The sequence below is a fragment of the Micromys minutus genome (assembly GCF_963924665.1).
Source record: "Micromys minutus genome assembly, chromosome: 7".
In the NCBI taxonomy this organism is placed as follows: Eukaryota; Metazoa; Chordata; class Mammalia; order Rodentia; family Muridae; genus Micromys; species Micromys minutus.
In genome coordinates, this window is record NC_137976.1 from 74,547,207 (window position 1) to 74,559,367 (window position 12,161).

A 12,161-nucleotide genomic window follows, 5' to 3' on the forward strand; every position below is an offset into this window, starting at 1 on the left:
CACAATGGCTCCCAGCCCACCCCTAAGTGACCGTGTGAGCACAGGTACAAGCACAATGCTATGTCGGTGACCCAAGAACAGGCGAGTCACGGGGGCTCTACTGCGACCGTGCAGCGGATGGTGGTTTGTTCGTCACCTTCTCTCCTGTTCCCCCAGGGAAACAGATGATCTATAACTAGCATTCAGGCTATCAACTGCAAAACCTACACTCGGCATAGTCTCCATTCTGTGTGTTCAAATGTTCTTGTCCTGCATTTTTAATATTTTTAAAAAATGCACTGAGTTTGGGTTAAAAACCAACCACCAAATGGATACTGACATCAGTCTACAGCCCAATGGTTCCCGGAGGTCAAGTGCCTCTACACCCAAATCCCTTCTCAGTACTGGCAGTGAGTTGATTCTCTTCTTATAATAAAAAAGCTAAATAATATTGCACAGGAGTACCAGAAACTGCCTCAGTAGAAACAGAAACTATTTACATTAAATAAAAACCTGGCTGCAGGCTGCGTCTGCACACGTATAGCACGGTGCGATGAACACTGTGACAAACCCTGGAGACAGCTTCTGGCACTCAGGACCACAGTCGCATGTTTGTCACACGAGAGGAGAGCTGAGGACAGAGAGGTTCACTCTGGTTCTGGAGCCGATTAGACAGCCAGTCTAGTCCTACACAGAGCCGGTCCCCGCTGGTGGCACAGGTGGCCTGAATTTACCAGTTCCTGTGGCGTAGAAAGTGCAGCCCCAGCTTGTCTGCCATTTCGGCCGCATTCATGGCACTGGGGAGGTCCTGCTTGTTGGCAAACACCAAGAGAACAGCATCTCGGAGCTCATCTTCAGCGAGCATCCTCATGAGCTCTCCCCGGGCCTTGCCCACACGCTCTCTCTCACTGCTGTCCACGAAGATCAATCCTTCAGTGTTCTGAAGGTCGTGGCGCCACAGCGGCCGGATCTTGTCCTAGCCGCCCACATCCCACACTGTGAAACTGATATTCTTCTATTCAGCAGTCTCCACGTTGACACCAATGGTGGAAATGGTGGTCACAAGTTTGCCCATCTTCCGTTTGTATAGAATTGTCTTCCCTGCAGCGTCCAGGCCCACCATGAGAATGCACATTTCTTTTTTGCCAAACAGCCCTTGAAGAGGTTTGCAAAGATATTCCCCATGCTTGTGGACAGGTAGAAGCGATACTGGCCAGAGACCTCCACGGCCAGGCATTGGTTTCGCTCCCACAAGATGCAGAGCATTGTTAAAGAGCCAGTATTATCCCAGTTCATAGGTCTGAATGCTAAGGATGACCATCTGTATCTGGCACCTGTTTAAAGTCTATTCCTTGCTGAATTAAAAATGCCAAGCTTCAGAAAATAAAACGAGCCATTTAAAACCTTCATCTGCTGTGAAGCAAGAGAACACTCTTCTATTGCTGTGGGAGTGCAAGCTTGTACAACCACTTTGGAAATCAGTTTGGTGGTTTTTCAGAAACTTGAGAATAGATCCACCTCAAGACCCAGTTATACTATTCCGAGGCATATATTCAAAGGATGCTCTACTACATACAACAAGGACATGTGCTTAACTATGTTCATAGCAGCTTTATTTGCAATAATAGCAAGAAACTGGAAATAATTTAGATTTTCCTCAACAGAGGAATAAGTAAAGAAAATGTGGCACATTTGGCATTTGCACAATTGAATATTATTCAGCTATGAAAAACAGTGGCATCATGAAATTTGCAGACAAATGGATGGAAAAAGATCATCCTGAGTAAGATAACCCAGATCCAGAAAGGGAAACATGACATGTACTCACTTATAAGTGGATATTTTCAGCAAAGTAAAGGACGGCCGTGCTACAGTCCACAGACACAGAGATGGTAAGTAACAAGGAATCCTCAGGAGGGAGGGACACTGTGGGCAGAACAGGGAGAATGATTATAAAGAGTAGGAATCAGGTCAGGAGGATGGAGAGAAATCCAGGTCCATGGAAACTCCCAGGAACCTATGAGAGTGACGTTATCTACATCTCATAGCAATGGGAGATATGGAGCCTCTACCGCCATATCCTATAATTAGGCAAAACCTCAAATAGAGGAACTGGGACACCAACCCAGACATAAAACCTTCAATCTACAATTTTTTCTATGTGCAAGATGTGCAGGAGTAAAAATGGAGCAGAAATTGAAGGAATGGCCAACCAAGGACTGTTCCAACTTGAGACCAATGCAGTGAGAGCGCAAACCTCTGACACCATTAATGTTATTTTGCTATATTTGTAGACAGGAACCTAGCCTGTCACCAGAAAAGGCTTCCTTAAGCAACCAGTGGGAGCAGATGTAGAGGCAAACATTAGGCAGGGGTTGGGGAATCCTTCAGAAGAGGCAAGGAAGAATTTAGGAGCCAGAGAAATCAAGAATAACACAAGAAAATCTAAAACCGATAACTCAACTAACCTGTTTCCCACAGAGGCCCACCGTGACTGAGCTGCCGGCACAGAACATGCATTGGACTGAGCGAGGCCCTCTGCACAAATGCAACAATCTTTCTGTGGAACTAATAATGGAGCAGTGGCCATCTCTAATGCGATGCTTGTCTTTGGGACCCTTTCTACCTACTGGGCTGCCTCTTCTAGCATTAACAGGAGGAGATGTACCTAGTCTTACTTTAACTTAATATTCAAAAGCTGCTTGATATCCATGGGATGCCTCCCCTTTTCTGAAGAGAAAGGGGAAGAAAAGTAAATAGGGGTAGGAGGAAAGACTGGGAGGAGAGGAAGAAGGGAAAACTTCTGTAAGCATATAAACAAATTAATTCTTTATTAAGAAAAAACAATCCTTCATTCTCAGTGCCTTTCCAAACTCACTGACTCCCCTCTTACTAATGATACCCTGGAAATCAGGGTCTCCTTTTGGGATTCTCAGTCTCAACAGTGAAAAGAAAATTAAGAACAGACACAAACAAAAGGTCAAAAATTTTTATTTAAATGTAGAAGAAAAAGCCCCGGAGAGGCAGCTTCTGCCCAGAGGAGGAAGGTGGGGAAGAGGAAGACAGAAAGTCATGCCATTTGAGTTAAGACAGCATCGACACTAGGCACGTGGTGTGGAGCAGGATTTTAGAGAAACAGTAAGGAAACACAAAGAACCAGAGAAAGAATTCCCAAACTCTGGATAATAACTGAAAGAAAGAGCCAGAACAAACAAGGTGTGCTGACCTAGCTGAACTTCATGACAGCTAGTCGGAATACGGAATTCGGAGGAGGTAAAGTGTCTCAGTGAAGAGCTAATTATTCTTTGAAGTTAAGGTGAACCTGCCTTCCTAAGGAAGGCCATGATTGGTTAAGCTAGCTAGATTAACTCTTAAAACGAAGAATGTAGCAGGTCTTCACTGTGGTGGGGATGGAGGAGTGTGTGGGGTGTAGATTCTATTGTTTTGGCAAAACTGAGGTTGGGCCCTTGCCGAACTCAGTCACTACACTGAAGTCTATTCTGCTTCTCCCTTATTGCAACTTCTCACAGAAAAGTTTGGCGTTTGCCCAAGGCAAGGAGGTAAGGTGACATGTTCTTGGTGGCCAGGTATATTGGAAGCAGTTTCACTAGGAGCCACTCCCACATTCTAGGGCTTCCTGGCCCATATGCTGTGCACCTGAATTTGCAGAAGACAGTAACAAGGAGAGCATTGTTAACTCCTTCATGTCATGCTGACACATTGCACTTCTGAGCATGTCAAAAAGCCGTGCCAAGCAGGTGTGCTACAACAGAGAACACACAAAAGCTAACCGTGCATCTTGCCATTCTTTTCCACACTGTGGAAGGCACTGGGTCCTTACACAAATTGGACAGGTGCCTACTATTAGACTCACCACAAATCTAGCATAAGTGAGATCTGAGTCTTTTCATGTAAAATTTGAGGCTTTTAAATTACAGGAAAACTTAATTCATTTAAAAGAACCACAATATGAAAGTATTTAACATAGAAAAATTTGTTTTTTGAGCTGTCAACAAATACCTTCATATTAATATATTTTAAGTCCATGATGGCCACTTATGCTCCACAGCCAAACTAATGTTTCTTGCACAAAAGGCTGGTATTTGACCAAAATAAATATTGTATGAAGAGAGCTCAGTGCCAATATTAACTCTGGCCATTCCTTGCTTGACACTGCCTTGTAATAAAGCACCCTCTAGAGGGATGTCTGTTTTGTTTTCCTCCTTCTGCACCCACTCCTTCCTCCCTCTTGCTCTTATCTGTTGCCTTTCTTTCTCTCTTTCTCTATGCCTTTTGTTTATATTGCGATACTCTTCTCCCACGAAGCTTAACTTGCTGGTTCACTGTGTTGGCTAGTTATATGTCATTATGACAGAAGCCAGAATCACCTGGGAAGGGACTCTGGACTAAGAAAATGCCTCCAGACTTTTTGATTGTAGGCAACTTTGTAGGGCATTGTCTTTATTAGCATTGATCAGCTCATCCTACTGCAGAGTGAAGTCTCTCTGGGAAGGTAGTTGTCATGGTTTGAATGTGCTTGATAGAGAGGGAGTGGCACTATTTGGAGATGTGGCCTTTTTGGAGTAGGTGTGTCACTGTGGGTGTGGGTTTAAGACTTTGTCTTAGCTGCCTGGAAGTCAGTATTCAGCTAGCAACCTTTAGATGAAGACATAGAACTCTCAGCTCTTCCTGCACTGGGCCTGCCTGGATGCTTCCACGTTCCTGCCTTGATGATGCTGAATTTGTCACTTGCCTTGGTCATGGTGTCTGTTCACAGCAGTAAAACACTAAGACAGTAGGCCTGAGTTGTATTATAAAAGAATGTAGAGCAAGTCATGGAGAGGAACCCAGTAGGCAGTATTCCTCCATGGCCTCGGCTTCAATTCCTGGCCCCAAGGTCTTGTGTTGAGTTTCCTCCTTGAGTTCCTACCCTGACTTCCCACAGCGACTGAGTGTGACAAGAGACTTGTAAATTGAAACAAACATTTTTTTTCCCCAGATTGCTTTTGGTGAAGTGTTTTATCACAGCAGTAGAATCCCTAAGTGAAATGCACACCTTCCATAACAGCCATCCACTCTTTCCAAACAGATAAACACATAATAACAGATTGGAACTGCTAATCAGAGCAAAGTCGGGGACAAGGTTCTCATGTTCTTAAGAAAAGGAACACTTTGCCCTTTGTGAGTTCCTAAAATTACTTTGTAAAAATTGATTAAAGCTGGGCAAGTGATACACACCTCTTTTTAGCTACTTAGGCTGAAGAATGGATTTAAGATGGCTAACATAGTAAGACTCTTTCAAAAAGCTATTTTCACTGTTTAATCAGTGGGGATGCTCATCACCCCACTTGGGAGTGGGAAATAAAAGGAAAAAACCCACAAAATTTATCTAAATAGTTATTAGTTGACAAGAATGACGTCTGCTCTGCTCCATTAATAGAGTTTAAGATTTTTTTCCCATAAATGCCATTCTTTCAACTACAACACAGAAAATCAGTCCCACTGCTTTCTTCCAAAAGGAGTTTTGGACTTGTCTATAGGTGACCTCAAGAAGGAAGATGAAATGGTCAGGAGGGTAAGAGTGAGAGGTGAGGGAGTAAGAGAAAAGGAATATATTTTGTTATCTGTTTTTCTTTAGAGAAAAAAAAATGCTATTCGTCACCACAAAGCCTTCGATGTCTAGAGAAGGGATTTTGGAGCCTTACTGTCCTGCATGTCTAGCATATTCCCTTAATCTTACTTAATCAGACAGTTCAGAGCACAAGCCATCCGTTCTGCCACTAGAGCATTTGGGGCTCTCAGTCCAACCATGTGACTTGCTGACAAATGCCTCCTGTTGTGTGGGACCTTGGGCAGCGCTCATGCTTTACCTGGATCGCTCTCTGGAATCAGGTCACTCTGAAAGGCTGTGGGGTATCTTGTAAACAGAGGCACCAGAAGCTAGTGGTCTGAGAAAGAACAGAAGCACCATTCCTGAAAGCATGTAAGGAATTTTTCCTGCTCTAGTGGAAGCTGGCTATCCACCTCTGGAAGGTCCCTTTTTGAAAGGCCTTCTGAAAGTGTCTGCTCCAGGCATGGCTTGGCTGATGACTAATTAGATGAAGATGGAATGCTACGCTCCCTCCCCCCAATTTTCTAAGGGAGGAAAGTCAGGGGACATAAGACGGAACTTTTAAGCTCTTGTTCCCACTGCATGGATTTATTAGTTCTGGAAGAATATACCTGGAGAACAAATAGTAAGTCCATATGCTTGCTTTCCTAGCAGGAAATTAAGGGCTACACATAAGGACATTTAATAGTGTATGTGCTTTGTGGGAGAAAGAGTTTTATGGTCTTTGGGATGATGTGAGAGACTCAGATAATCTATGCCACTCAATAGATAGAGATAAAGAAAATGTAGTACACGTATGCAGTGAAATACACAAGGAAGAAAATAGTCATTTATGACAGTATAGATGAAAGGGTCTTGCATGATCTAGTATCACTGTCCTGTAGCTATGACCAAAACATCCAGTCAAGTAAGTACAAAACTGCCCTAGGGGACCATCTCAACAAAGCCCCACAAGACAACAGGAGAGAAGTATGAGAGGCCTTTATAACTTTTATGAGTGTATTTTAATTTTCGCTCTGACCAAAATGCCTGACAGAAGCAATTTAAGAAATGAAAAATTTATCTTGGCTCACAGGTCTAAAATCTAATGTTTGTGACATTACAGAATACACGCTGCCAGGAGCACGAGGCTGAGGTTTCTTACATGACAGTAGAAGAAGAAACAGAAAATTTGGGGCTGCGGTCAGATGTAGCCCATCCCCAATGACAAACTTCTACCTGATGAGCCACATCAAAAATTTCCACAGCCTTCTAACTTGAGCTGTCAACTGGAGAGCATGTTAAACATGAGCCTGTGCAGTGGAAGAACATGTCAGAACATGTTAAACATGAGCCTGTACAGTGGAAGAACATGTCAGAACATGTTAAACATGAGCCTGTGCAGTGAAAGAACATGTCAGAACATGTTAAACATGAGCCTGTACAGTGGAAGAACATGTCAGAACATGTTAAACATGAGCCTGTGCAGTGGAAGAACATGTCAGACATGTTAAACATGAGCCTGTGCAGTGGAAGAACATGTCAGAACATGTTAAACATGAGCCTGTGCAGTAGAAGAACATGTCAGAACATGTTAAACATGAGCCTGTGCAGTAGAAGAACATGACAGAACATGTTAAACATGAGCCTGTGCAGTGGAAGAACATGTCAGAACATGTTAAACATGAGCCTGTGCAGTGGAAGAACATGTCAGACTTAAACTGCAATGGTGAGAATCTCACAATCAAGATTTAGAAGCACAAAGAATTATTAATTATGAATGATGAGAAACACCAAGTCCTAGGAAATTGAAATCATAAAATATATACATGCCATAAGTTATAAAATTTTAGGTCATTAAAAAAATAATGAATTCCTATCAGAAGGATAAGTCATTTGAAAGGAAAATGGACCTCTTAGTAAAAGAAATTTTTTTGAAATCAGTGAAGAAAAAATAGTTATCAGAATGAATAATTTTCATAAGTAGAATACTGTTATTAATAAAATTAAAATAATGTAGAATTGGTTTATGTCTCACATTAGGCATAAGTGAAGGAACGTATATTTGAAGAAGTCAGATTTAAATGGGAATGACATAAAGGCAGTAGTGAGTGATACAAGATGCTTTGCAAAGCCACTCGCAGTATCTGCCATCTACCTATCTTTCAACCTACCTATCTACTACCTACCTGTCCATTACCTACCTATCTACTATCTATCTACCAATCTATCTACTATCTATCTACTATCTACCTACCTATCTATCTATCTACCTATCTACTATGTATTACCTATCTATCTATCTATCATCTATCTATCTATCTATCTATCTATCTATCTATCTATCTATCTATCTATCTATCTACCTACCTACATACCTACTTACCTACCTATCTATCCATCTACTATCTATATATCTATCTACTATTTATCTATCTACCTACTTACCTATCTATCTCTCTATCTATGTCTCTATCTATCATCTATCTACTATCTATCATCTATCTATCTACTATCTATCTATCATCCATCTATCTACTATCTATCTATCTATCTATCTATCTATCTATCTATCTATCTACCCCATTTACCATCTACCTATCTACTGTCTACCAGTACCACACAAATCCTCACACCTTTACTCACACAGTACTGATTTATTTTGGATAACATTATTACAACTAAAAAAACAACAAGAATTTCCTATCTGCCCAGTGTAAAATTGTTATCCCCAAAGTTTTACATAGTTCTGCCTGACAAAATAGAAACAGAAATAGTTTTTAGAAGTTTTCCCCATTTCTTTCCAGTCCTCTGTGCAGAACATGAATGGGGTCCAAGTGGTGAAGGTGATATATGCAGAACAGAAAGCTGAAAGGCCATCAGTCTGTGAGAATAACTAACTAACTAACTAACTAACTAACTAACTAACTAACTAACTAATCTTTCTTATTTACTCAAGTCACACTAAGCTTTGTTTTCTACATGTTCTGGCTGCATGCCATGTCTTTACTTGGTAAGCTGTAGAAGAAGAATAGAAAGGAGAAGACAAAAGCAAAGTGAGACAGCAATTTAAATAGAAAGTCCCCAAGGAACTTCCAAATCAAACAAAACACCCAAAATAAACAGTCTCACCATCTCAACCAGAAACTTTAAAAATAATTTTGTTCAGGGAAATACTCAAAACAGTAATGGGAGAGAGGAAATCATAAAGCCACAGAGAAAACATGGTCATATTCAAAGCATGATTACTTAGCTGAAGGGGGCCAGATACAATGGAATAATTTCTTAGTGTTGAGAGGAAATCATTGCTGGACAAAGATTAAGCTTAGTTAACTATTGTTTTAAAGGAATAGAAAGACTTTCAGATAATTTGTCAGTCATGGACCTACAGTAAAATATGTTCAGAAAAACACACTGCACAGCACAGCGGTGGTCAGGAGAAAGGCTGAAGGAAGCACAGAGAGCGGGACACTACGGAGCATGCCCATAACTCTGAGCAGCCCATCTGTTAAGTGTCCAGGACCAGCTTATGATGATGTCCAAGGAAGGTGCAAAATATTGACATGTGCTCATTTTTTTTTTTTAATTTTTATTTTTAGCAAAGCCAGACTCTAATTTTACACACAGACCCTCAAGCCTATCTTCAGTTCACTTTCTATTAAGCATACTTTTTCTACCAAATTTGTTGGAAATCTCTGATAATATTTTACACGATTTTACTTCACAATTTTTGATAAGAAATGAATATGATTTGTTTGTATAAAATAATAAGCTATTGGTTTAAATGCCAACTTGGTCCTATCTGTCTACCAAATGTCACCTTCTCTTAACCATTGCCACTACCTACATCTCACCTCCTTCTGTCAAGGTTCTTTCACTTCCACAACATCGAGACAGAAAAAGTGCAAGGAAGAGCCAGTCATCCACTTAGTACCCAGTGCACTAGGACCACACTTGTCACCACAGCAACGAAAGGACTGCATTAGATGGTACACAATAATTTAACAAGCTGTTTAATTCTATTTGTTAGATTTTTTTGTGTTAATATTGACTTCATAGAATTTTTCTTAAACAAATAAATTATCCAACTTCAATCATTTAATGCTCAAAACTCCTCCTAGGTTTTCAAATATTGATTCCCCTCCCCTTCTTTTTAACAGTAGATGTTAAGGAAGAACTATTCTATCTCTCTTGTAGTTGATTTTCTTTTGTTTAGTTATGGAAGAAGATATCTATGGGTTTCGCTGACATTTGTCAGAAAATTCTCAGCCTAAAATCCAGACCAACCTGAGCAAATTTACAGAGTTTGATACCCTATCATCACAAGCTTGTTCTTACTGATTACTGAATCCCTTAGACCCTCTGAATCCTTTGACACGTTCTAAAAGTTAACAGAATATTCTCAGGACAAACACGTGCAGCACCACCAGCAGCAGCAACAAGAAGACATTCCCTTCCTGTTCTACGCAGCATGGGAACAGAACCTATTCCCCAGTGCACCAGCCTCTAGTGGTCACATTCCTTCTCAAGCATGGTTGATGAGGTGGTCTGGGAAACATTCTGACTGGGCGGGATCACATTGCTGAAAGGCATGCAAAAAGGAATGTGGTTTTCAAACGTTTTCCAGCAAGTACACAGGAATGGGGCTCTTGAAAAAGCCTAGGGCTGGAGCTTCCCTCCTGAAAAACACTTTCATTCCCCACAGAGCCAAGTGTAATAACAGTCCTGACGTTATTATTATGAAGGGGAAAAAATCATTCTTGCAGACTTAATGCTGTAATTTAGATATTTATAAGCCACTTTGCAACCTTACAGTTCTGTGATCCAAAATGAAGCCCACAGAAAAGCAGGGACATGAGCTAGAGTCATAAGGCAATCAAGCTCCAGCTTCTGGGGTTATCTGGCAAGGATAGCTATTTTTTAAGTGTTTTGAGGTGATTTAAAAACTTGGCCTCTTTTTCTGTACATGATACACGTGTGCACACATGAGCGTGCACGAGCGCGCGCGCGCGCACACACACACACACACACACACACACATACACACACACACATAAACACATACAAAGTTTTTCCATTTTGACCACAAGATAGAGTTTCAGACATGGCAAAGAGCCGCTGTAACTAGAGCTCATGATTAGGGGAACTTAATCATGTGTTCAGGATAAGATTTTGCAACTGTAGCTCTTTCTCCTTCTTCTCCTTCTCCTTCTTCTTCCCCCCTCCCCACTTCTTTAATCGAATCTGCTTTGTTGACAATGAGCCAGTGGCTCCCAGTACTCCCCAAGGCCTTCCTTCAAACCTGAGTCCCGTCAGTTATACTTGGACTGATGTCCACAGCCTGAATGCTACATCAGCAAATACCACCCCATACACAATGACTTCCTACAGGGTGTCAGCGTGATTGTTTAAAAATATATACTAGGAAGTTTACCATTTCATTCCTGTTTGGTAAGTTCATGTTTCAGTGGCATCAAATCCATTTGAATTTCTGTACAGATAGCCATCACTTCACTTGAGAGCCACTAAAGCCTTCTCACCATCATGCACAAAGCCCCTAGTTCCCTCTTCCTTTGGTCCTGGGCAATCAACCATTGTCTTTCTTCTGTCTATGAATCTCCTTTTGTAGATAATTCTTGTAAGTGGAATCATGTAACATCTGGAGTGTGTTGTCAGCCTAACACGTTGTTGTATGTATCTGAATTTGTTTCCCAGTCTATTTTTTAATTATTCTAATTCTATTCTAAAGTAATATTTATTTTGTTTGTTCATCCACCTACTAGCTAGGCATTTGCATTGTTTCCATCATTTGCTATTGTGAGTAATGATTATGTGAAATTTTTGTATAAATAGCTTTGCCACAGAAAGGAATTATGGCTTGTGTGGTTATTCTATGTGTAATTTCTCGAGTGACTGCCATATTCTTTCCACTGTTTTTGTATCATTATACTTCTCCACCAACCACTACCAGCATTCCATTTCCATGTTCTCACTAATACATGTCATTTCTGGGCTGTTTTTCTTTCTTTCTCTTTTCTTTTCTTTTAAAATGTGTGTGTGTGTGTGTGTGTTGTGTGGTGTGTGAGTGTGTATGTATGTATGTATGTATGTATGTGTGTGGTGTGGTATGTGTGTGTGTTTGTGTGTGTCTGTGTGTGTTTGTGTGTGTGTTTGTGTGTGCATGTGTCTGTGTTTTGTGTTGTGTGTGTGTGTGTGTGTGTGTGTGTGTGTGTGTAAAATGTGTGCATAAACTGGTTTGTATGAATACTGGTACACATGTGGTGTGCACTGGCATGTGTGTGGAAGTCAGAGGACAATATCAGGTGTTGTTTTTTGCCTTCTTTCTTGAATGGGAATAGATCTCTTGCTGCTCACTGTTGAGCTGCATACAGCCTAGTTGGTTGGGAATTCTCCAGTTGTACCTCCAAGCTATGATGCTGGGCTTGATGGGTTTGGGGCAGGGGGTTCAATCTAATATTCTTACGCTTATGTAGCAAGTGCTTTTACCCAGAGAGCTTCTGATTTGTTCCAATAGTGAACATTTTTCACACATACATTGGATATAAAATAATTATCTCATTAAGTCTTTTGC

The 12,161-nt window shown here is 41.0% G+C and overlaps 1 pseudogene across 1 annotated transcript; it reads right to left on the reverse strand.

Annotated features, from left to right (window-relative positions):
- Positions 1-571: 571 nt before the first annotated feature.
- On the reverse strand, positions 572-1,164 carry LOC308422944 (ADP-ribosylation factor 1-like; annotated as a pseudogene). Its single transcript has one exon. The product of its transcript is annotated as an ADP-ribosylation factor 1-like (transcript).
- Between the last annotated feature and the right edge of the window lie 10,997 nt (positions 1,165-12,161).